This window comes from Cygnus olor, chromosome Z (genome assembly GCF_009769625.2).
Source record: "Cygnus olor isolate bCygOlo1 chromosome Z, bCygOlo1.pri.v2, whole genome shotgun sequence".
Taxonomy (NCBI): Eukaryota; Metazoa; Chordata; class Aves; order Anseriformes; family Anatidae; genus Cygnus; species Cygnus olor.
Genome location: NC_049198.1, coordinates 43,733,591 through 43,757,779, shown reverse-complemented (window position 1 = coordinate 43,757,779; position 24,189 = coordinate 43,733,591). Strand labels below are relative to the sequence as shown.

At 38.1% G+C, this 24,189-nt stretch overlaps 1 protein-coding gene and 1 long non-coding RNA gene across 10 annotated transcripts in view; one reads left to right on the top strand and one right to left on the bottom strand.

Moving 5' to 3' along the window:
- The window catches only part of LOC121061632 (aminopeptidase O (putative)), a 202,702-nt gene that overhangs the window by 27,622 nt on the left and 150,891 nt on the right, over positions 1-24,189 (bottom strand). The window contains exon 14 of one of the 9 annotated variants that reach the window (XR_005815187.1): positions 4,147-4,252. The exons of 7 other annotated variants lie outside the window; for them this stretch is intronic. The gene's annotated coding sequence lies outside the window, so the exon portion shown is untranslated. Of the gene's footprint in view, positions 1-4,146; positions 4,253-19,850; positions 19,962-24,189 lie in introns of all 9 variants that reach the window. One more of the 9 variants, XR_005815188.1, reaches the window with a different exon arrangement.
- On the top strand, positions 727-23,792 carry LOC121061633. The gene is made up of 4 exons (XR_005815189.1): positions 727-873; positions 5,380-5,384; positions 21,565-21,574; positions 23,783-23,792. It is a non-coding gene; the product is annotated as an uncharacterized LOC121061633 (long non-coding RNA).

Here is a 24,189-nt window from a genome sequence, read left to right as displayed (position 1 = left end):
TCTGTCATGTTCCATATAATTAAACATCATCCCCACTATAAAGCTGTATCCCAACACTGCATACTTTACCTTGCCCTTAAACCTTTCCTGCAACTACTCAGCCTTTTGAAGGAGTTTACTTTGTCTTTCCACTAAATTGCCGTCTGTCCCCTGCTTCCCTTGCATTACCTGATGTGGTGGTTTTAAAGTTTGAATAATCAGGCTCTTACCTCTAACTCAAACTGAAAATTACATGGAGTATCAAAACTAGTATTTGAAAAAGGTAAGATGAAAGAATTAATGTAAACGTTATCAAATTGAAAATATAACTGAGGCTATTATTGAAGCAGCTTTCTGGGGCTGAGATTCAACATATACTAAATATCCAGGAACTAAGAAAAAGCATACTTCGTATTTTATTCATACCGGCATACAAGACACTTAAACCATTACGCTTTCTTAAAATAAAAACTCAAGATAGTTTTGAAAGTTTCTACAAATAACCTTGGAACAAAACTGTGAGCTTTCCGAACCCTATCCCTAACCTGTAAAAAGCACAAAGAAAACAAATCTCATCTCTTCAAAGACCTGGCACTGCAGCCGCAGAGGTCATCGTCCTCGCATCCCAGAAGACCACCCACACGAAGGAGCGTATTTATCAATCCTACATTAACAAATGCAATAAATGCCAGATTCACCCTTTATACTAGAAAAATGCCACTGAAACATTTGACTACTGACCTTTCACAGCCATGAAATGTGACACAGATACATCTACTTGAGCTTCCGCAGCACCAGCGCTCGCACAGCACCCTTTAGCCAGGACACAAATCACTAAAGTAGTACAGCTGGTATGCTGAATATCCCATTTGCTCCAGCCTGCACTTGAATGAAGTCATTGAAAGCCTCCTCGGAGGGGAAATGTGCCTGGGACTAATGCAGCAACCAATTGACAGTGGCGTGATTTCTATTATTACTCCATTATCACACTGGGATCTGTGCCTAAATGAGCATACTTCCTCCCTGATGCCATTTCCTTTTATCCTGACTCTAGTCTAAAAGCGGATCAATGGGAGTAATATATATGATGTCACTTCAATTTACAGCTACTGCCTCCTTCTCTCACATGCACAGATAGATCAATTCTTCCCAAAAATGGTTAAGAAATGCATGGGGAGACTCTTCTCCCAGAAAAGGGTTCTCTGCTATATTTGTCTGTGTAACCACAGCAAGGAACTGTTTATACTGAGCAAAAACAGGGGGGAAAGTTAAAAAAAAAAAAAAAAAGAAAAAAAGAAAAATGTCACTACTGTATACTGCAAAATGCTGGCTGAAATACAATGCAAACGAGGCCCAAACCAGAATTAATGCTATTTGACCTTTGAAAATCATACAGAAAAAGTTTCAAGTTTCTATGACACAATAGATTTCTGTAGTATTTCTCTGGGAGAAGGTAGTCCCCTAAAACATAAGATATCTTTTCATTTACATTTTCACAAGATTTTTCCAAGGTCAAACTGAATTCGTTCCCACCCCTCTCTTAAGAAAGAAAGGGCAAAACCCCACCCCAGTGTTCAATAGTGAATGGCTCCCTTCAGACAGAATTTCCTCATTAATTGCATATAAGAAAGCACTGCTACTAGTCTAGCAGACAGGATTTATAGGGCCAGGCCATCTCTGTGCCCATATTCTGAACGGATCAAACGAGTCCCTGAACGAATCTCGCTTTATAAACTCTCCACATAGACAATTTGCCTCGAGGGCTGTTTTCTCCAGGCTGCAATTAAACAAAAAACCTTTGTAAAATAAATCCCCCCTTCCTTAAAACATCCAGAAGATTGTCAGCTTGAAAATTCAAGAAAACATTATTTACTCAACATTTGTAGACGGACTCTGTCATTATTTACCTCAAACGATATTCTTAAGATGCTGTTTTCATCTGCATGACGACTTCTCCTAAATGAAAGCAAGGCACCCCCTGCCCCCCCCTGCAGGGGCTAAAATGTACTCATATCAAGTAACATATGAATTCAGTAAAAACATCCACACTAACAGCTGTTAACTAGCAAAGTGCGATACACTGTGCTTAAGAGATTCTAAGTCTGAAAGAACTCGTCTACAGTTTGATTAATACACAGAAAAAAAAAAGTAATCTGCAGCTGACAAAAAAATGCTTTGAACTGGATCGCAAAATAAAACCCATGTATTCCAAAGGCTGACAAAAATTTTGAAGTGCGTAGTGAAGCAGACTGTTCTGCTTAACTTTATTTAGGTCAGCCTGTTTATGACTTCCCTCTTGCTGAAAAATCAGCTCCCCTTCGAACATTTACAAAGATAACTAGACCTCACTAAATTTAAAAACAAAACAAGTATCTGCCTGTAACACATTATCTTCTACTTCAGAACCACAGCTCTCTGAAATGTGTTCCCACTGTGTGCAAATCTTTTCGGTTTCTGCTCAGAGTACTCTTACCATGCTTGGCAAATCATTTTTCAACATCTATTAAAAAAAAAAAAAGACTAAACAGGGATTTTAGTATTTTTGTTTGTTTAAATCACGGAATAGAAATTCCTATGAAGTTTGCTTCAAAAATACTGATTCTGGGACATTTAGGAGGTCTGGTATCTCTTGCTTCGTGCTACTTGGACATAAAAACGAAACCGAGAGTAATTTAATAAAAACCCGCACTTACATTTAGTTTCCCAGTTATTTTCCTCTTTGTAACATCAACAGTAAGTATTTCTTGATTTTGGAGGAGGATCATCCCTGTCACAAATAAGGCCAGTACCCACTCAAACATACAGCTTTGATTTTCTGGCCACACGTTATGAAAGCATTGCTGGATGAAGGACACAAATCCCAAAGAACAGCAGAAGCTTACACAAGCACACAAGTCAAATGACTTGATGTTCATTGACTTTTAAATGCCCCCTTTTGAATAAAACGACAAAAATGTTATCCCACATGACACTGCTACAATTTAGGGTGGGCTTCTGGAGGATTCAATAAGTTTTTGTGCATGCTTGATTTTAACTACAACTTGAACTGATATATATAACACTAATGTGTCCACAAAGCAACAGAACTTGGGAAGCTTATTCTAAGCAATTCATTCAGCATTCTTGAAAGAGGAGTTGATAGAAAAACACTTTACAAATGCGGCTGCTTCTTTGAAACACCCTTCTAAAAAATCTGTCCTACATTAGCATTCACTTATCAAGTAATGTTTGCATAACCAGTGCTGTACTTCCCTAAATGTTATGGATACCCAATTTGAAAAGGCTCTTGGGACCTCTTACATGCTTACAGTTTGTCGTACTCATAACTCTTTTTGTCCTGTGACACTTTACATGAGATTTTGACGTTGTACAACCTATTGTACAGACCTTACCGTGCTATTCCCACCCACCCATTTGGTACTTACGCATGAAATTTAACATTTGATTTTCTAAACAAATGAAAAATATTTGTAGGGAAGCATTAAAGCCAAAGCAGGCAGAGAAACTGTGGGTATATGTGTTACAATATTCTGAGATAAGAATAAAAGGATTTCGTTTTTATCAATAGTTTAAGCTGACTCTCAATAGAGGAATCATCAGCATAAATGAATATTTTAAACTGTTTTATGTTCTGTGCCTGATAACCTGGCTACATGTTACCAACAATGGTTTTAAAAGGCCAGCCATTGCTCCCAGTCCATAAACTTTTTTTCTTAAGCTAAAGTACAAAATATTTTCCCATAATTTACTTAATGGAGAGAAGATCCACTTATGAAGAAATTCAACATCTGCAATCTAATATAAATGCACTGAAATGTCAAAAATGATTAAACCTTTATGATCTAACATAGTGCTGAGCCAGCAAAATGAAAACCAGGTGGCTTCCACTGCAGGTTCAGTCAGGTTGCACAGTGCTTTTCCTCAGCTCTAGTTTTCTCAAAGCAATGTTTCACCATAACTTTACCCCTGAGCATAATAATTCCCTTTTAAGCATAATAGGCAACACATTGTCTATTTTATGCAGATCATCATCTCTGCCACTCACTACCTTGCTTTCCACGCATGCTGCTCCTGGCTTCTGATGAACTGGACATGGCAAAAGAGAAGTAGATGCAGGAACTCAGATTCCAGCTCTGAAATCATATACTCCATGGGACCGCAACTTACACAAACTGTGAGCAGACAGCGTAGCTCTGACACAAACTGGTGTTGAATCTGGCAGCAGTATGATCTTCAGCTACCCCTAGACCTCAGAAGAGGCAGCACCCAGCACCTGACGAGGTAATTAGAGTATCAGCCCTGTGGTTACCCACTCTCAGAGCATGTGAACGCAGCTGGCACCAAGACCACCCTCTCATCAAACAGCAAACCCAACAGAGGGAGGTCAGGTTCAGCAAAGACTTCATCTAACTGCAACAAACAAAGCCAAAGAGAACTCTGATTTTATTTTCCAGACACTCAGACTACTACAATTAAAAAGATTCATATAGAGGACCGTCAAGTCTTAGTTAGCAATTGGTGGAAAGATTTCTTATATGAATTGTAGTAGATGCCGATGTGGAATTGGAAAAACTTGCCTCCTTATGAATAAGTCCACTGAAAACACTCCAGGTCTCAGCCACTCCTAACTATGCAGCTGATGTTGAGTTCAAAGTCAGTATAAACCATCTCACCTTGAATGACCATCACTTAGATCCTCTGAGAACAAACAGGCCAGTGAATTCCCTCTGAGATGCCGGGGGGAAAAAAAAAGGCATCTACACAGACTGCAAGAGACACCAAAAACCAAAGCCAGACATTCTGCAGAATGAAAAATTGGAGTAACATTATCACAGTATGCTTGCTGCAACCATCGCTGAGAGCACCTGCAGAGTTCCTTTTTTTTTTTTTTGACTCTATATACAAACCCTCAGTATGTATTACATATAAAGAGGGACAAAGAGAGACAAAAAAGAAAAAAACACAATAAAGATTGCTAAAAGAAAAATCAAGTAATTTTTCTAAGCTTTGTTCAAGATGCAAATTACTGTCTGAGTAACCTCAGCACCCAGCACTGGAAGTGCCGAAGTCTATCACTAGGAAGTACCCTGTTTCAATTAAGCTAATTCTTCAATACAATATTCTTACAACAGAACTGAGCCAAGGCTAGCTTAAAGTAGTATTTTTTTTTTCCCTTGAGAAATTGGCACATACATGGAAATTTCTGGAAGAGAAATTTGTTCCACCTATGCCTAGTACACACGATCCGGCCAATGCCCAGAACTCATCTAGGATTGTGCTCTTCATAGATCACAGGCATTCACTTGGAGTTTCCAGACCCTCTTTCTGTCTGGCCAGGTCTTGTGGGGACCAAGACTTGTTAACCAGAACATGTTCCTTCCTGACGAACCAAGCACAAAGGTACTGTATCTGCCACAAACTATAAGCATCATTTGAGAAAGAACCTGAAGAAGAGAGAAAACTGAATGCACTTTCTTCCTTCTCTAACCTTTCATTGATAGGGCTGATGATGAAGAAAATCGTATCTCATGGCTGTAGCATATGTGACTGCTTCGCCACGTAGGGCTGTCATCGTAAGAGGTTCATCATAAAGCACTAATAATGTCACAAGTCTTCCTGGAGGAATGTACGAAAGAACAGATGGGAAACTGCACTTTCATCACTTGACCCTTTACTCCTAGAATTCACAAGAACAAACACTTTTCCATCCTTTTTTTTTATTTCAGAACAACAGGTGATGAGTGGTTTCATGCATAATTATGTCAGTTGTGTTTTAACATTTGTAGATCAATTGCATTTCCAGACCTCAGCTACCGGTATTTTCTTCTGACCTGAAATCTGGCTCTGATGCCTTCTGCATCCAACAAAGCCTATACATCCTTACAATAGTCTGTCCAACGCATCATGTCTCTTTGATTCGTAGTGTTTTTATTCACTTATTTATTTTTATTTGCTAACCAACCAGATTAAGTGGGTTCAATTTTCAGAAACATACATACCTCCAAACAAGGTCTAATCACAGAAGACCTTAAAATCAATGTAACTGAAACAGGTGAGATGCAGCTGATGTTGGGGTTTTATCGGAGACACATGCAGAGTCTGAATTCATTAAACAGTCTCCTTTGACCAAAGATGGAGAGATACTGATCCGCTACCACAGTCCTCTTGGATTCTTTTTTTTTTTTTTTTTTTTTTTAAAACCAAGCTCTCACAATGTCAATGACTTAAAATCTCCAGTTGTCTGTGAGAACTTGTTCACCATGGCTGGAACTGATTGAGTTCCATAACTGCTGCTGCTTCTCATCCCAGTTACCTCAGTATCTCGAAAATAAGCCTTTGGCACTTCAGCAATGACTGGGCATGGTCATCTCTGCAGCAGCACAGGTTGTCATGTGCCCATCATACCAGTCTCCTGTTTCTGCATTGTTTTCCCCCAGAACTGCTCTCACCCAGCTACTGCAGCCTGTGCCCGTGATCCTGAGGAGGCCACCTCTGACTGCCAACCAAGAATCACAGGCAGCAGCCTCCGTCCTGCAACTCTTCATGCAAACCCCACAGACTTCTTGAAGGGGAGAAACTGAGCTATTAAATGGGGTGATCTAAACTACGTGCTGCTCACAACCACCAGCACTTCCCACTCCAGCCGCATAGCTAGCTTTTCAGTTTTGCCTGCTCTATTACAAATACATAGCAGCATGCACTTAAAAAAGAAAAAAAAAAAAAAGTAACCCTTTCTCCTTTGCAAGAAACATTTTCTGAAGCAAAAACACTCCACTGCACACAGCTCTCTCCAGGGGGAGAGGATGAGACAATAAACACCACATGACAGATGTTAGTTCATTGCTTAATGCACTTGTGGAAGCTACTCAGATCCTACGGCAATGAGTGTGGTATGGAACAGAACAAGTATATCCCATTACTTTTTATTCCTGATTTGAAAAATATGGATGAGATTTTATTTAAAACTGTTGTGAAAGACAATTACAATTGAAAAAAAAAGCCCTTTAAAAGATCTGAGGACAAGTGGATGAGTGTTGCATGACATCCTTATTATGCCCAGTGCTATTTAAAAAGATTCTATAGTTATTAGCAAGGATCCAGCTGCCAGATCTTCTGTTTCTAAATCCTATATAGGAGCATTAAAACTTACTATAAAAATAAATCCAAGCTGAAAGTTGCTGGAAACGAACTTTTCCAAACTGCAATCTGATTTACATATTGCTGGCTTGAAGGAGTGCAAGAAACCGAGTGGCTTGACACGCGATTTGCACACCATTAGTGTGTGTAGGAGCAGGATTTCTTTAAAAAAAAGAAAAAAAGAGCAAACACCCTAATAGTTGAAATTTTAATGTTTTCAGAAGTAATTACCAGATAAAATGTGATAAAAGAAAATGTAAAAGTGCTAAATTCAGCTCATGTTTCTCAGATGTGACTTTCTGCAATGTCAAGAAGTAAGAATTATTTTATCATGTGTACTGACCAGTACTTCCACATAGAGGTATAACATTAATAATTACTTTTAGATCCATCTAATGGATTTGTTTCTTGTCTCATAACTGCAGCTTCATGTGAGAACAATTCTGTTCAATTTAACAGAACAAACTTCTTAAGAGCTCTCTTGAAAAATAAACAAAAAGTATTTTCTCATGATTATAGAAATGTGTGCTGCTTTTTTGGCAACGTGAGAGAAATAGAAAAGTACTTCAAAAAGGAAAAAGGTATTTTAGAACATATTACGCAACTACAAAGCTGACGAAGGTAAATTAAAAAAATACAGACATTTAAGGCACCAATTGCCTTATAAATTCACCCTCACAGCTGGGGTAAAATTAGAGGCCTAAAATACATTAATTTCCTTATAAAATAGGTAAAATGGGGATAAATGTAATTTATTATGCTTATTTTTAATATTGGTATATGCACGCAAGTAAACAAATATTCTCGAGTGAAAATTCAAACATGTCTTCAAATCTCTCTTTTTAATAACAAGTTGGTTTGTTGTTGGTTTTTTTTTAATAGCTATTTACCTTTAAGAGGGATTCAGTGAGCTGCTTAAAAACCCTTAACTTCATAACCTCCCTCCATTAAGGGTACGTGTTATGTTCCAGAATACCTGAAGTCATTTAACATATTTATATAAAATCCAAGTTCCATCGATAAAATCCAGTTTCATTTCCAGATGCAGGCACGTGGACAAGTCTTGTTGAAATGATGCAGTGTTCTAGGTTCTCCATTTTCAAACAGACTGCATACTTTCTCCACTATTTTCCATCAACCATTTACTTCCCCCATTCATTTTTAAAGATATTTTAAAATTGCTGGTGCTTACAAATGACGGGGGAAGCAAAGGGCAAAACAGATGTTGCAGAAAACAGGTCCAAAAAGTCCCACTCTAAAGTTACTTATTTTATTCCACGAATGTGCAGAGAAATGATTCAATTTATTGCCGCCCATTTCCATACTATTTCGCACGCCACAAAACAATCTAGCAGGTGCAAAGCACAGGGCTCCCCTGGATTCCCTTCCGGACAGCTTCTGCTCCACATAGCTCGGGCTATTTCATGTAGACCTGGACAAGCTGTTCTGAGGGACAGCCCGACTTCCTGACAAGCAGGTGTTGAGCAAATCACTGCAATCAGTCGTGCAGGGACCCACTCTCCACAAAACAGCTTTTAGTTATTTGTGTATCGGTAAGGCTGCATGCTATTTAACTTCTCCTTCTTCAGGAAAGGAGGGAGAGGGGAAAAAATATTGATCTCGAGGAAGGGTATATGGAAAATTCGCTGACCTATGGCATCATTCCATACTCCTATCGCAAGGAAAACACCCATGATTTCAGTGGAATATTTAGTTGTGTAAGGAGTGCAAGGTTGGCACTTCATCACTGGACTTGTGTACTAACGTGAAAACAGTCAAAATAAACAGATAATACCAGGGAGCAGTGGGTTACTGGTGCAGTGGCTGAGCATTATTTATAAACTAATGGCTGAATAATCACTCAGTTAAGTACAGTGCTTCAACAGTAATTCATAATCTTATATACTAATGGAAATAGTTGACTGAACAGTTGGCTTTAGGGAGCACCTAAAATGCTGACAGAATGAAGTTATTTGTTTAAACAATGTAATCCCACGTTTAATTTAAGAAATTGCTTAGTAACATGTTCACTTAAACCTAATTTAAGTTATGAATGTTTCTGAACACTGAAATGCAACCTAATACACATTGCAAAGAAAGTATCTGCTTAGTACATATCTTGCTGTTAAGCAAAGGCAAGTGCCCGCTCCATCATCTCTCTCCAGCTAGCAAAATCAAGCTTGAAGTCTCTTTTCAGATATGTATATGCTGATTTGGCTGAAACAGACCTGAAGTTTCCCTTACAAACTTAAATTCTCAGGTGTTCATAACTTAATTATAAAAATTCCCTTGAGCAAAAAACTTGGCATTAAAGTTCTCAGCCTACAAGAGATTTAAAAGAGATTACTTCCACTATTAATATTGCAAATAAAGCGTCCATGGCAGTTTATTGATTTAAGACAAGTATCTATAACTGAATTCCTACCTTTTAGAAAAGAAAACTTAAAAATTGATCGATTTGCAAAAGCAACTAGACTAATCATGTTAATCAATGAAATTAGGACAGCTATGGCAACAAACACCAAATAACTTTGGCTACTTTGAGCACATTTTTCCACTGGCAAACTTAACCCTTCATAGCTCCATCTTAAATAGCATGAAAGAAATATTTCTCAAAGTGTATCACTTTTTTGTTTCTTTTAAGGCAGACATTAGAGACTTACGTTTCTTCCCCCCATGTTTAAAAGTAGTCCCCTGGAGTCTCTTTCAAAATCCCATCCACATCATCACCTACCCCAAAAAAACACAAGACAAAGGCAGCTTATGGGCACAGCCCTGCAAACACGTATGTGTAATTAACTTTGCGTGCACAAGAACCTCCATTGAAAAAAACAGCAGCATACACATGCGAAGAAGTCTACAGGATCAGGCCCTCTTATATGTCACTTTTGAAAGGACATTATGGGATTTAACAAACAAATAGAAAAGTCATGCTTTAGAATTTTACAGCAGCAATACATTCACTTTTTTTTTTTTGAAGAGGCTCAGAATACTAGGAGTCTATATTATATTATAATATAATATATTACATAGATTGACAGAGTAATTCCTTTTAAATACTGTTTACCCTCCGTAAAATCTAATGAACTCACTAATTTTCGTAAAACTTTCAGAGACCATTCAGTTTTCTATAATGAAATAAACACAATATATTTTTGGAAATTTAATACTCCTTTATTACCACCCCCTATGCCCCCCACCCCACCAATTTTTAAACACAAATGTGTTCACTACAACAATATGCCAGGCTTTAAAGCCATTTCTGCAGACCACCAAATTCAGCCTGGGCAGCTGCCACAGCACTGACTTTCGGATGTATTTATACCCACAAGCCTTAGAAAGCTGGGAGCCAAAAGCACCCCACACCTCTGGAAATTAAGGACATCACAATCTTAATGTACACATTATAATTGCCCAAGCAAACCAGGCAGTGTACACTGAGATCTGCTTCTCTTCCCTTTTTCTGGCAATCTCATAGTTATTTCACCACAGGCTGCTAGGAGGGCGAAATCCTGCACACAATCAGCTTAGCTATGAATCAGTATATGTCTTCATTTTGCCAGTTTTCTTTGTCTAAATTCCCAAGAAGCTGAAAGATTCACTTTAAAGAAGGAAAAACATGTTAAACTTAGCCTTAGATCTCCTCACCAAAAAAAAAAAAAAAAAACTTGAAAAAACATCTGAACAGACATAGGAAACTGATAACATGGGTGTATATATATATATATATATACACACACACACACACATATATATTTGTAAACTATTCCTGAAGAAGTTGCCTGTATTTCATATACCTCGAAAGTGACAGAATAGATATTAACCGTGCTGCAAACTCCCAGTTTGGCACTGGCAGGTAAAACAGTCTCAGCTGAGTATTGCTGTTCTAGTATTACGATCGAACCCTGCAACGGGCAGCAATATCCTTACATAAACACCACTAAAACAAGTGATTCATAATAAATCTAAGTTCTTAAACACTGCTAAATGCAAATGGGCAATAGAGGCAAGAAGGTGATATGAAAGGAAGCTCACCAAGATTCAAAACAAGTGCCATAACCAGCAACAGCTGAATTACTCCAAGAACTGTTAAGGCACATGACAAAAGAAATGCGGTGCTATTGTGAAAAAGCTGAAATACAAGGTTATACTTACTGAAAATGCAATTTCAGTTCCAATCAGTTGGCCAGAGCACAGAGTCCTTTAACCTGACTATACCTTTACTGTGGTGCCTCTATAATATTTGTCTTCTCTTCAGACTAAATACACAAGCTCTTCTTCTTAGTCTAAATCCAATCACAAACCAGTCTTGGACATGCTCCACCCTTGCAATTACATATTGCTTTTGGTGATCATATTCCACCTCTCTTTCCCTCCTCCTTTTCCATACTGTATTGCTTTTTATTCAATGCTCTTCTGGGAGCATTCTCTGTTATCTAATAATTACAGTAATTAGAAATTAAATTTAAATTTTGGCATTTAAACAACATGAAACTAGTTTTGACTAATCTTACAATTCCCCAGGCAGTAGTAACATAAAAGTAAAGCCCTTTTTCATCTGCCCCTAAACGTGTATGAATTTCTAAAAGACAAAAACAGAACAAGAAATGTTATCCCACTGCTTTCTGCAGCAAGATGAGTGTCTACTCTCATGAATAAGAACTCTATTAATCTTAAGTGCCAGTACACTGACTTTAAGGAAATATAAGAAACGAACACATCCTTTTTCTTTAATAGCTGAAACATCATATAGGTACACTGATACTTGCCAAGGGCAGCACGTATTTCTTAATCTTCAGGACAACTGCACCTTATTTTATATGCAATTTTAATATAAATGAAAATAATAGAAGTAAAAAGTAACAGTCTGTGTAAACTGGAACTGCAGTTCCTGTTTATCAGGAATACTACATAATTAGTATGCTTACAGTAAAATCGTAAGTGCTGGTCTGTATGATTTCACAGCAACAATCTCAGTTTATAGGGTTCTGCCTGGAGTAAACAAATAAAGCAAGGGCATTCAACCAGGTCCTTATCATTAACACACCCCGTGTACGTAAGCTGCCTTTCCATTCATTATGCATTATCCTTCTACACTAACCTTCGTTGTCAAAAAATAGTCTGTCCAAATGTGTCACAATGCTGACTAGTTTTGAATATATCTGCATGGAGTGAAACAATAGGGATCCATACCTTTTTGAGATGTGTCTCAAGAGAAAGAACAGGAAAGTGATTACAAAGACTTGTTGCGATATAATAGCATGTATGTTTTTTGTCTGAGTTCTATGGAGTGAAGAGGACTATTTTTCTCTGGAAAACGTGTGTTTTTTTTCAGTCCCCATGGGATTCTTGGCTGTACAATTTGAACTGAGCTCCCCACCATAGATTTGAAAAGTAAAGCAGGGAAAAAAAAAAGACAAAAAACAAACAGTCGTGAACGGCTTTCTCAGCATTTGCATAGCTAAATTTATATCACCAACGTAATTACAGTTTGCCTGAATCCAGAACGTTACTGACTTACTTAGCAACCTTGCAAAGGACAACATTTGCTGCATATAATATGGAAACCAAAATAAGGGCCCCACAACATATACAATACCGCCTTCCGTGTCCCCCCCACCACCCGCCCCTTACATTCAGGTTTCCAATTCCAGCAGCATGTGCTCTCTGTATAGGCCAGCAGCACTGTGATGATGCAGATATGCATGATATATAATAGCACAGTTCTAAATTGTGGGGGCAAACAGCAAGAGGGATTAGTTTAATCTAGATTCTGGATTTGTAAAACTGCAAAAGACAGAATGGAAAGCTGTCAGGTCTGGCTGCTGAGACCTCAAAATCATGGGAAAATATACTGCTGGCTTTTAGCCAATTATTTCTTGAATGCCTCTCCCCCTTTCCACTTATACCTGCTACTGTTTAGTGCAGTAAATCAAATACTACTGTCTATTTTTTAAAAATAGGTTGCAGGTTATCCTTAATAGAAAAATGTGAGCTCTATTACAAAAGCATCCTTCTTTTTCTTTTTTACTTAGATACACATTTTTTCCAATTCCTTGTCATTGGATTTTCCTTTATTTTTGGAATGTTTACTTAATGTCTGACATCCTACTGTTTCCTCTGAACAGTCAGTTTCTCCAATGTTTTTTGTTTTGTTTTGTTTTTTAAATTACTCACGCAGCAACAGGGGAGAGAAAAAAAATCTAAAAACCCTCCGCAGGAAACTGGATTATAAAACCACAAAAACTAAGAGTGACAAAGTAGGGGGAGACCTTACATATTTTTAACTAGTATTCTGAAGCTGACTGGATTTCAAGTTGAGAGTTTAAAAAACAAAACGGAAAATGAACAATGCTGATTTTGAAACATATTTTGCTTGATCAAAAGAGAAGGCTTTGGCAGGGAATTTAGAGGAACAAAGAAGCATGCTTGTTTTATGAAATTCAACAGAAGGCACGAAAACGCTTCAAAAAAAAAATCCATTGATAGGATGACATTTTCTTCCCACAGAGACTTTACACATTCCACCCTTTCACCACTTTTCAAAGCCCCCATATTTTTTCCAGTATTTCAATATAACTGAAGTTGAAACTCTCCTTTGCTTCTCATTTTCTGTTTTTGACACTTGATTAGGAAAAATTAGACCGTGCGCCTCCCGAAGGAGGCCCTCGCCCGAAGGCGGCCTGTGCTGGGGAGAAGCACCCCCAGACACCACAGCACAGGCCGCAGGCCCCAAGTGCCTCCTGGCACTCCAGCCTGAGGAAATATTCCTGCTGCATTTCCAAAACTCATCTGCACGCTACTTCTGTGCCATTCTCCTAAGCTGGGTTTAACTGCTTCCAATGGTACTGTCTGCACAAAGGGAGACGGCAAAACAAACCTGGAAATCAGAAAACGCTACGCTTCTTCAACTTGTCGCTATTTGTGACTGAACCAAGTTCAGTAATGCACAATTCAAGGTAGACTAATCATGCACTGCATGATTCCTCTCAGCAGCTACAGACGGGTTTCATCAGTCCAGCTGTATTTTTCTGTTACTCTGCAAATACAGTTTTCTGTGACTCGAAGATACGTTTTCATTTTCAAGTTTAATACATAGAAAATATAGAAGTCATTAAATAACTATAAACAGAATTAAAAATTGTTGGATTTTGTGCAATTAATATGCAATTACAATGAAAAAGCTAGATACTTCTATTTCTCATGCAAAATATTTTCAGTACTCCTCAATAAATTTGTACTTGAAACAGTGCTCAAACCTGTGCTCAAAGTACCTTATTATGAAAGAAAGATAGAAGTAGGCTTGACACAAGTTGAATTACTGTTCAATGAAAACTTAAAAAAAACAACAACAAAACAAAAAAAAAACTACCCTGCAACCAAACCCAGAAGGAAGGTTAAGGATAGAAACAACAGCCTCAAATCAAGGATCTATATTTTTCTACATTAAGTTTTATTTTAATTTTCCAGCTATATTAACTTATTACATGAAATTTCATAATTAGATTATAAACCATACACTTTGTTAAACATATTACGTAAATACTGAAGACACTTTATTTTAGCACAAAAGAGCTTGGCCATGTATTTAAACTAGTTGCATGTTCCTGATCCACCGCTGCTGTGAAAAAAATCCTACTGTGAATACCTATAAGCCAATTTTCCCAAATTATACAACTATATTGCAAAACTACGCTGAAACACTTTTTAAAATACAGATTTCATCATAACATGAACAGGACGAGAAGCAAAGTCACCGCTCAGATAAATATTATGTACACTTTTTGCCCATTTTTGTATTCATCACAACTTGCAATAAGACTGCTTTTCAAGGAAAATCAGGTAGTCGTGGTGTAAAGCGATGATATAGTTTTGCACTACTTTTCCAACTAGTGTACATAATATGCCACTACTGGGGAAAAAATATCATTATGAGATGAATTTTTTTTCCCCAATATATGCCCTACAAGAACAAGCAAGACAATGTAATACCAACTTTAAAACATAATACCATATGAATGCTGATGGAACAGATTTGACTGAACTGACAGCACTGACTTAAGACTAAAATCTTTTGAAGAGAACTGTACAGTAACAACATTATAAAAACCAAAATGCTGAGACAGAGAGAGATTTCTGTCAATTTTATAAGAGATACAAGTTTGGGTAGTGGACATCAATGTCACTATTTTTCGCAACGCTACATGGGCTATCTATGGCGTAAAAGGAGACTCGCATGCACTTTTTAGAAACTATGGAATTTTAGTTGCAACTGTTTTGCATCAGATTTATACATTAAACGTTTATGACATAACAAACCTGATTTTGCAGCAGTACTTGTTGAGACAAAATTCCCATAGATTTCAATAAAACTCATCTGCATAAGGATTGTAGGGTGGGGCACACAGTACATCTGAGTAATTGTTTTAAAATACACATACTATGATCATGTAAATTTATTTTGTCATTTTATGTTCTTTGCTTAGCCTTAAACTTTCAGAGCAAAGCTGAAACATGTAAGCATTAAAGAGCATAACAAAGTGCTGCAGGCAACAACCTTGCTCAAATCTAAGAGAGATTGAAGTTAACACATAACATACACCTAACCACCTTGTTCACAACATTTATTATTGAAGACATATGCACACTGTGTCAATTCTTATTTATGGATATCATATACACTGATACAGGTCAAATTAATTTAATATAGGAAAAAAGGGTTCAAAATAATACATGTGCTGAGCAGTAAAGAATTATAACCTACACACACAAAACTATGAAATTCAGTGAAAGAACAGGAGTATTTTGCAAGCCATATCACAGAAATATTTTAGAAAGCATCAAGAGTATCAAGGAGCTACTATAGAATCTAAACCAAGAAAGCACGTTAGAAGTATTGTATTAAAAAGACATTTTCTGACACACACTTTAGTCACAGGAGATACGCCCAAAAACTTGATCTAGGAAGTTGACTTCAGATGATCAGCACTAAATACTTTATAAAAACAATTGTGGCTATGTAGGCAAAGAAACAAATGCTAAGTCTTGGCTTTTGCAACTGAAAGCAGCCAGATTTTTGTGAGGAAACAGTGAAAACAGGAACTGTGAAAGGTCCTGGGTGGAATGTTTACAATTTACATGTCAGCTACAAAACCAAAATATAATGTATTATAATAATTCATTGCATGAAAAATTTACTTTATTTTTAATTTACACACATACTGTGGGGCCAATCCTGCCACATTTACACAGTCATATTTCCAACATTTTTGCTTGTACAGCAGTGGCAAGATGGCATCTTTTTCTCCTACTTTTCTATCGTTCCTTATTAGAATTAGCTAAATCAGACTTAGATATTCACAAGCCACTTGTAAACTGTGGGAATCCTGGCTTCTGAGCTACAGGAAGCATGTACACAGTGTCTATGTTCCTCCAACTTTATACAAGGATGAGTGTACTTTTGGCATATGCTCCTTGTGAAATAAAGGTTTACCAAGTGGAAGAGAGAGGCTTAAACATTTACAGTGGAGCTTAAATACTCTTTTCTACATAAACTTCCTGTCTGTAGAATTGCCACGTTAAAAGCAAGAGAAGGTACGTAGATAAAATTAGCTTAGTTGCCTTAGTTTAGATCCCACTGAAAAAGGCATCTGTGTCACAAAAGCTGCCCTCACAACCGGCAACCCTGATGGACATCAGGGCTGAATGAGTGTGGAAATTGAATTACACCCTCTCTCCCTGTAGGTGGTCCCTACAGATCAGCCTACCAGGGAAAGAGCGTCAGAAGTCAGTGCTGCTCCTGTGCATGATGCATCTGCGCTGTGGGCGCAATCTTTCAGACTGATGCTTGCTCAGTATGACACTATTCAAGAGAGCTAAATACTATTTAAAAAATCTCTCTTTGAAACAGTAATTTAAGATAAATGTCTATTTGCAATAGACATTTGCAATAGGAACTCCCATTGAAGGATCCTGCTAATGTGATTTAAGCATGATTTTGTTTCCACTCAGGAAGCTTAAATTAATTTAGCTGTTCCTGAACACTGTTACAGAAAAACGAAGTATTCAGTGGCTCACAACTACAGTTCACAGTTCAACAGCCACATTTACTACACAGTCAGGTTATGCTGAAAATTTGTTTGCTTTAGCTACCATTACACAAGGGATTTATACTATTACAGTTATCCATTACATTCAGTTTTTAGATTTGCACAGATTGCCTAGAGACTGAAAAACAGAAGAATTCAGATCCTCATGCATGCTAAATTACCAGCTGTGAGAAAATCTTTGGCATATTCCCCATACTGATGAGGCTTTGTCAGCAATGCACCCCAACATTAAGAAGCTGGACATGATTTGAGTTCTCACTGTCTTGTTCTATAGTAAATGCTACCACTATTAAAATTCTGTAAACTTTCAGTCCAGGAGTACCCTTCAATTAAAAAAAATATGTTGTTGCTTGTTCATCTGCTGCATGGAAGATGACATTGTGATGAGTAATGATGAGCACGGCAAAAACTATAATCAAAAATTCGAAACAGATAGGTGATAGTGTATGAAGCACAAAACGAAGCATCTCGTTTTTCAGAGACTTGCTAAATAGCTTTTTAACTGAAGGCTGTTCGTACATTCAAGACTTTCATAATTACACAGAGAATTACATCAAGTTAATCTGAAACAAACAAACAAACAAACAAGACTCTCTTCAAAGATTCCTTTAAAGACTCCAGGAATTTTCTTCCACTGCCTCTTTCAAAATGAAAGGTAAGTAATGACAACCAAATTGAGACAAGACATTAAGACTGCCACAATCACTGTTCAACTAGACATCTAACTATAAGAAGAACTCAATTCAGAGAGTCAGGTCTGTTTCTCTTCGTATGCCACCCCTGCTTTGCTAGCACAATACAAGGGCATGCTTTGTCCTTAAGAAAAAAAAAATCATGGTATGGCTATCATAGTTGGCTTTTTATTGTTTTCAACAACAACAACTAAACAAACGAACAAGAAAACCCCAACATCTAGGTGTTTTCATGCATCACTTCAAAGCAGGAAATGCCTAAGCATGATAACAACAATCAACATCTTAAACTAAATTGCTTATTATTCCTAGCAGATATGGCAAGGCTGCTATCTATGAATGGCAAGTATTGCCCTCTGCCCACTTTTCTTTACGACTTTCTTATTAAAACAAAAATTCAACACACAGTTCAGGAAATATTGTAAGATGAAGCTCACTATACTCCCAGAAATAAAAAAGTAAAGTTTCAGTAAAACCTGACGTCTCCCTGTAAATTACACCTTAACTCCTCTCCCCCCAAAACAAACAGGAAAAGGTACTATTACCTAATGTCTGAAAATCTAGAGAATATATTCATTCATGGAAAATACTTCTGCAAGTAAAATGAACTGAAATTATTTCCTGTGTTTATTACGCTGTAAACAAGATATCCAGGCACCTTTTTAACCTACCCTTTCCTGGAAATAGTACATTCTTTTTTATTTATCAAAGAAAGCAAACGTCAGTCTTGGTGCAGATAATCTAATTGGCACTAAAGTACTCTCAACAAGACAGAACCAGGCCCTGTGTTTATATAGAGGCATGCTACAACAGTTTCTACTGTGATTCCCCAACAATTTGTGATCTCCAATTAAGACAACTATCCAAATTCATGCTGCTGAGGTGAAATATCACCTCCTCTACACTTTCAACTGCATTTTTCAAAGAAATAAAGTTATTTGCTAGAGATGCATCCAGAATTCATTAATTGCTAATCTCAGTATGCAATTTAATCTCATGACAACCACATCATCTTTCAGATCATTCATGTGGCCATGACTGTAAATGCAACATTCGTGGCCCGTCTAAAGTGCAGACAAGATCAAAGGAACCATACAAAGGCAGCCCCACCAGGGTGACATTAAACACTGTGCCTATGATATTAAGCTATTGCTTTCATGGACACAGCTTTCCCTCAACATCTAAGTTGTATCATGCTCAGCACCACTTGAAGTAAACAGAGGTTTCCTTCTCAGGAAAGTAAGCCATGGTAATTTCAACATCTGCTCAAAGAAAAGCACTGTCTTGTTGGTTTATGTCATGGTAGAAGCATTTGATTTCAAAGACAACAAGCAGAAAGCGTTCTGCAAGATGGAAACATATTGTAAAACTTGTTTCCCTGCACTGTATTATTCTGGCACACTTGAGGGTTTCTGCTTTCAGGAATGCACTTCCAGGAGAGCTGGCGCAGATGTGTGCAGCCCATCTCAGCGCTGACAGCCTAGGAGGGCTCCTTCTCCACCAGGCACAAATCAGGTGCACTTGGGACAAGGTGTCAGTTCTAAGGGTAAGTTTAAAGCCAAAGCTAAAGGACAGTGGATCACAGCAGAAATGAACACCTGTCTTGCTCCTCCCTGCCCTGACAGCCACACCAGTAGGCAGTAAGAGCTCACTGAGCCCGCTAAAATGTGGGTTGGCAGCAAACAGACAGACTCAAGCATAGGTAGCAAGGACACCCATCTCCCAAAGGGCCATGTAAGGCTGAAACTTATTTAGTGCTGTACTTGAAACTTCAAGCCCTGTACTACTACCAAAGTTAAGAGGTCTACATAATAAAGGAATAATCACTGTGCTGCAGGTTAAGAGCAGCATGTATCTGTATGGTTTTAGATGATCAGATCCTTAGTGTGCTCTCATAGGAGAAAAAAGTGTGGTGGGGGAGGAAATTACTTACCTAAGAATTATACTTAATATTTGCCCATTTTGTGGCTGGAATCCCAGGGCCTCTGCATCTCCTGGATGGCTCAGTGACCTCCCTGTTCTAGCTCCCTGTTGTTCCCACATGCTATTCAACAAAAATAGAAAGCAAAGTCAGCATGGTAAGGCCACACTGACTTGCTGAAAATGTTTCAGAAATACCTCTTTTTGGATTAGTTCTATGACTGCAATGCTCATATGAGTCAGCAGTCAGACAAGTAGGTATTAATTTAGCAACCTAATTATTCCAGAGCGTATGAAACAAAGCTCCCCTTTCTGTTTGCTCAGGCTCAGATGCCCTTCCTGTTACTGCTGTACTGTGCATGTATGAGATGCAATTATATAGCACACAGTTAGAGCAAGCTCTGTAAAAAGTGGCCATGCCCTTCCACAGGCATTTCATGCTTCCACTGAGCATGGATGCTCAAGTTTTTATATTATGTCTGTGTAAAGAGAACAGAAAAGGCTACAATGATATCATTCCAATTATAAGCTATACCTCCTGTCAAATAGAAGCGATAAATACCCACATTATGGAGTCTATGCTCTCAAAACACATGTCAATTTTATCAAAAATATATTTATGGGATTTATGTTCAGAAATGCAGTGATGTCTCCCAGTATAATCAACAGCAGTCAACAGCACAGAATTGTGTTCCACATATACTGGCATGCTACAACAGTTATTTAGCGATCAAAACCCAGCCCTGAAATCCTGGAAAGAAACCTGAAATCTGAAGAGAACATCTATGGCGTTCACTTATTTTACAATGCCGGAAGAATAGTCTTAACCAAAGTACTAGAAGTTATTACCTACTTTTAATGAAATGCATATGACAGTGAAACCAATGATATTTGTTTCAAACCTTTGCAACAGAAATTTACTCTTTAGTATAGACGTCTCAAAACTATTGAAAAACTTTTTTTTTTCAGGAAATTCCACACCTCACAGCTTGAAAAGGCTGTGCTTTCATGTATTATTTGATGACAACATCCCCAAGAATTTAAAATATAAAGCTGAAAAATATGTGCAAATAAGGAGAAAAATGAGTTATTTTTAAATGCTCAGGAACATTTCTCCAAAACTTGATCTATTTCCAGTTTGCCTCCTGACCTTAGGATGGACTCAGAAGACTCTGGAGAAAATTGAAAGAAGAGAGAAACAAAGTGACTCTATAAAGTACAGAGAACACAACATTGTCCCCCCTTTATGTCTCCTTAAATAAACTCCGGTTGCAAACCAGAATCGTAATTTTTAATACCTCTTAAAAGTGGCCGGAAATGGATAGATTGTAGCCTTATGATTACATGGTGGGAGGAGAGGCAAAGAAACACTGCGAGCTATTAACTCTGCCAATAAAACTTTGAAGCCATAGAAACCTTATAATTCTTCCTAAACCCTGTTTTGTCATTCAGTTGCTAACAGCAACTACTATTTGTTTGAATCAGCAATAAAGAAACGGGACTCTGGCCCTTTGCGACTGGCACTGTGACACAAAATAATACAAAAGTGATGTATATTTACTAGCCTAAATACATATAAGAGAACGGCATTATCCCCTCATTTCATGTGACACTGCAGTCGTCTCCTGGCAGGAGACTTTTCCATACTGTGAGGCCAACACAGACACACGGCGAGGTGCACCTTTCACTCACATTGCTACCTCGCAGCGAAAACCATGCAGCCAGAGCTGCATTCATGTAGCTGCTGAAGCCCAGCTCCGTTGCAGCATCTGCTATAAATACCGTCTCCTTGCCTCCTAAAAACAGTCACAGTTCACGGAGGAGTCTTCGTCCCCTGTAACGGCCAGTTTCATATAAATATGAGTTTCCATGAAGGCAAGTGAAACACAGCAGGAACTTCATTTTGATGTGTTATTTACGAGATACATAAAGGACAGAGAGTTTAGGAAAACAAAAGAAGAACTTCAAATTATTTAAAGTAAACAATTCACATCCTCCCACAATAGAGAACTAATATGTTTGAAAGCTGATAAACACGTTCCTCTGCTCTCCATCTTAGAATAAAACAGAGTGTCAGTACTCAAAGTTACCACACTTAACTATCTAGCAAAGCAGAAGGCCCTCATGACAACTTTTCAGTTTTAAAGCAAAACAGTGCTCAAACGTGGTGACTCAGATAAGGTAGCATACTTACAGCACAAAAATCAGGAAGTTCTGAGTTGATCCCAATTTTAGATTTCACTAGAGTAAGAAGATTGATGTACAAAGTAAACCACACTCTCTTCTCATATTCCCCACATCACTCTTCCAACAGGACACAGCAGAGAAAGTAACAAGGAACAAGACTGTTCTGATCATCACCTGTGTGTAATCAGGACACAATTTCAAAAACAGCATGTTTGTGATGCATTTGCATAATGGGGTCAAGCATCCAAGATGTTCACTTAAAGGCATCACAGAACAATGAGACGGTAATTTCCAGTGTCAACCTGAAATGAAACAGCCACTCCAGATGCAAAATTGCAGATGGAGATTGGCATTTGTCCTAGGTCACCTCTTTTCATGAGGTACAATTTCAGGTGCAACACCCCACCCCCATCAAATCCAAAACGATATTTTCAAGCAGAAAGCCGTTTTACAGAATTTCCATTTACCTACAGCCAGAACTGTCATATGTAAACACTTTACAATGACAGTTACGTAGGATGAAGAACTGATTCAGTTGGTATCCTCAGGTTCCAACAGGATCAACTTCAGCACAAAAAAAACCACCTTCATTAATAGAGTACAATGGATCAGAAACACCCTGGTGGTTTCCCATCAACCCTCTGAAAGACACAGAAGAAAAATATCTTCCCCACCGCCTCCCAAAAAATAATTGAGGGGAAGGAGACTTAACTAAGGAGGTTCTTACATTTGGAGCAAGAACAACTCCCAAGTATGGAATAATTTATGTAGTATTTATGGAAACTATTTCTCAAAGTCATTGCTGATACTTGGGTCACTGACTTGAAACTTCATTTTGTGTCAATACAATTGAGAAGAACAAAGAAATCATTCAAGAATAGGTCTTCGTGCTTTGACATCAAAACAACTGGAATGTAGAAACACTGCTGAAGAATCAAGCTCTGCACAGGAGGGTTTTCCAGTGCTTAATTCTGAATACATTGGCATTCAAAGCACTCTCCACACCCTTTTTTACAGACATTCCTGATGCAAAAAGAGATTTGAAATACATACTAACCAAACCATAACATATTACATAGGGGAAAGAAATAGCCATAGAACACTGCAAGTAGTATGGCAGTGTTTGGCCTATGAGGCAAAGCAACAGAAGTATGTCTTGTCATAGCAGAAATGTACCTGAAACACAGAGTGAATTAAAATCACCTGCTGATCAGCCATTGATCAAAACTGAACCTACTGCTTATCACAAATCCCATCAATCACAACAACACACGCACTATGACATTAGCATCAGAAGTGCATTACTAGACATAGTGTAGCAACTGACTTTGGGGAAAAAAAGGAAGAAAAAGGTTGAAATAAGAAAATATTGTGTCTTACTACTTGTTTAGCAAATAAGACAAGCCTTCACCCAGAATTTCACTTCCAAACAAATCACAGAATCATAGAATGGTTTTAATTGGAGTGGACCTTAAAAATCATCTAGTTCCAAACCCCCTGCTCTGGGGGGCAAAATGTAATGTTTCTTTCTGGTTCCAGGTTTCTTTTTGGTTTCTGGCTTCCCAGGGGAACCAGCTGATAAAAAGAACAGGGCTAGGGGTGATTGATACAGTGCTGCTGCCGTGAACCCACACCTAAACATGGGAAACATGGGTTCTACCAAATCCTGTCCAAGAGGTCAAGAGCTTGCATCCCCTCCATAGAATGTCCCCAGAACACGCAATTTGGTACCATGGGCACATCCCTTGACAGTGCTAGACCACTGCTTCTAGTTAGCTAAGGCATTCACAGAGCCCAAAGGACAGCTGCCATCTCATCCTGTTGGAAGCCACCAGCCTACTGGATCAAAATATCATATTTATTTCTGTGAGTTTTCCCACTCTATCATTTTCCCACGTCCCTTACTCTCTTCATTCAATTCTGCCTAAAATTGCAAGTCCTAAAACAAGTTATTCAGCAGAAGTTTTGGCATTTTTCCCACAGGTTTCTGCTCTAAGCTAGCCTGCACAGAACATATGCTGACCATATTCTATATCACAGCAACAACATACTGCTTCTCTCAATTCCCCCCACCCCCTGCATGAATTAGGTAGAGTTCTGTGTCCCAGTGTAAAGGGGGGGGCATTGTTGGCACGTTTAACACGTGCCATGGTGATGCCATTCTG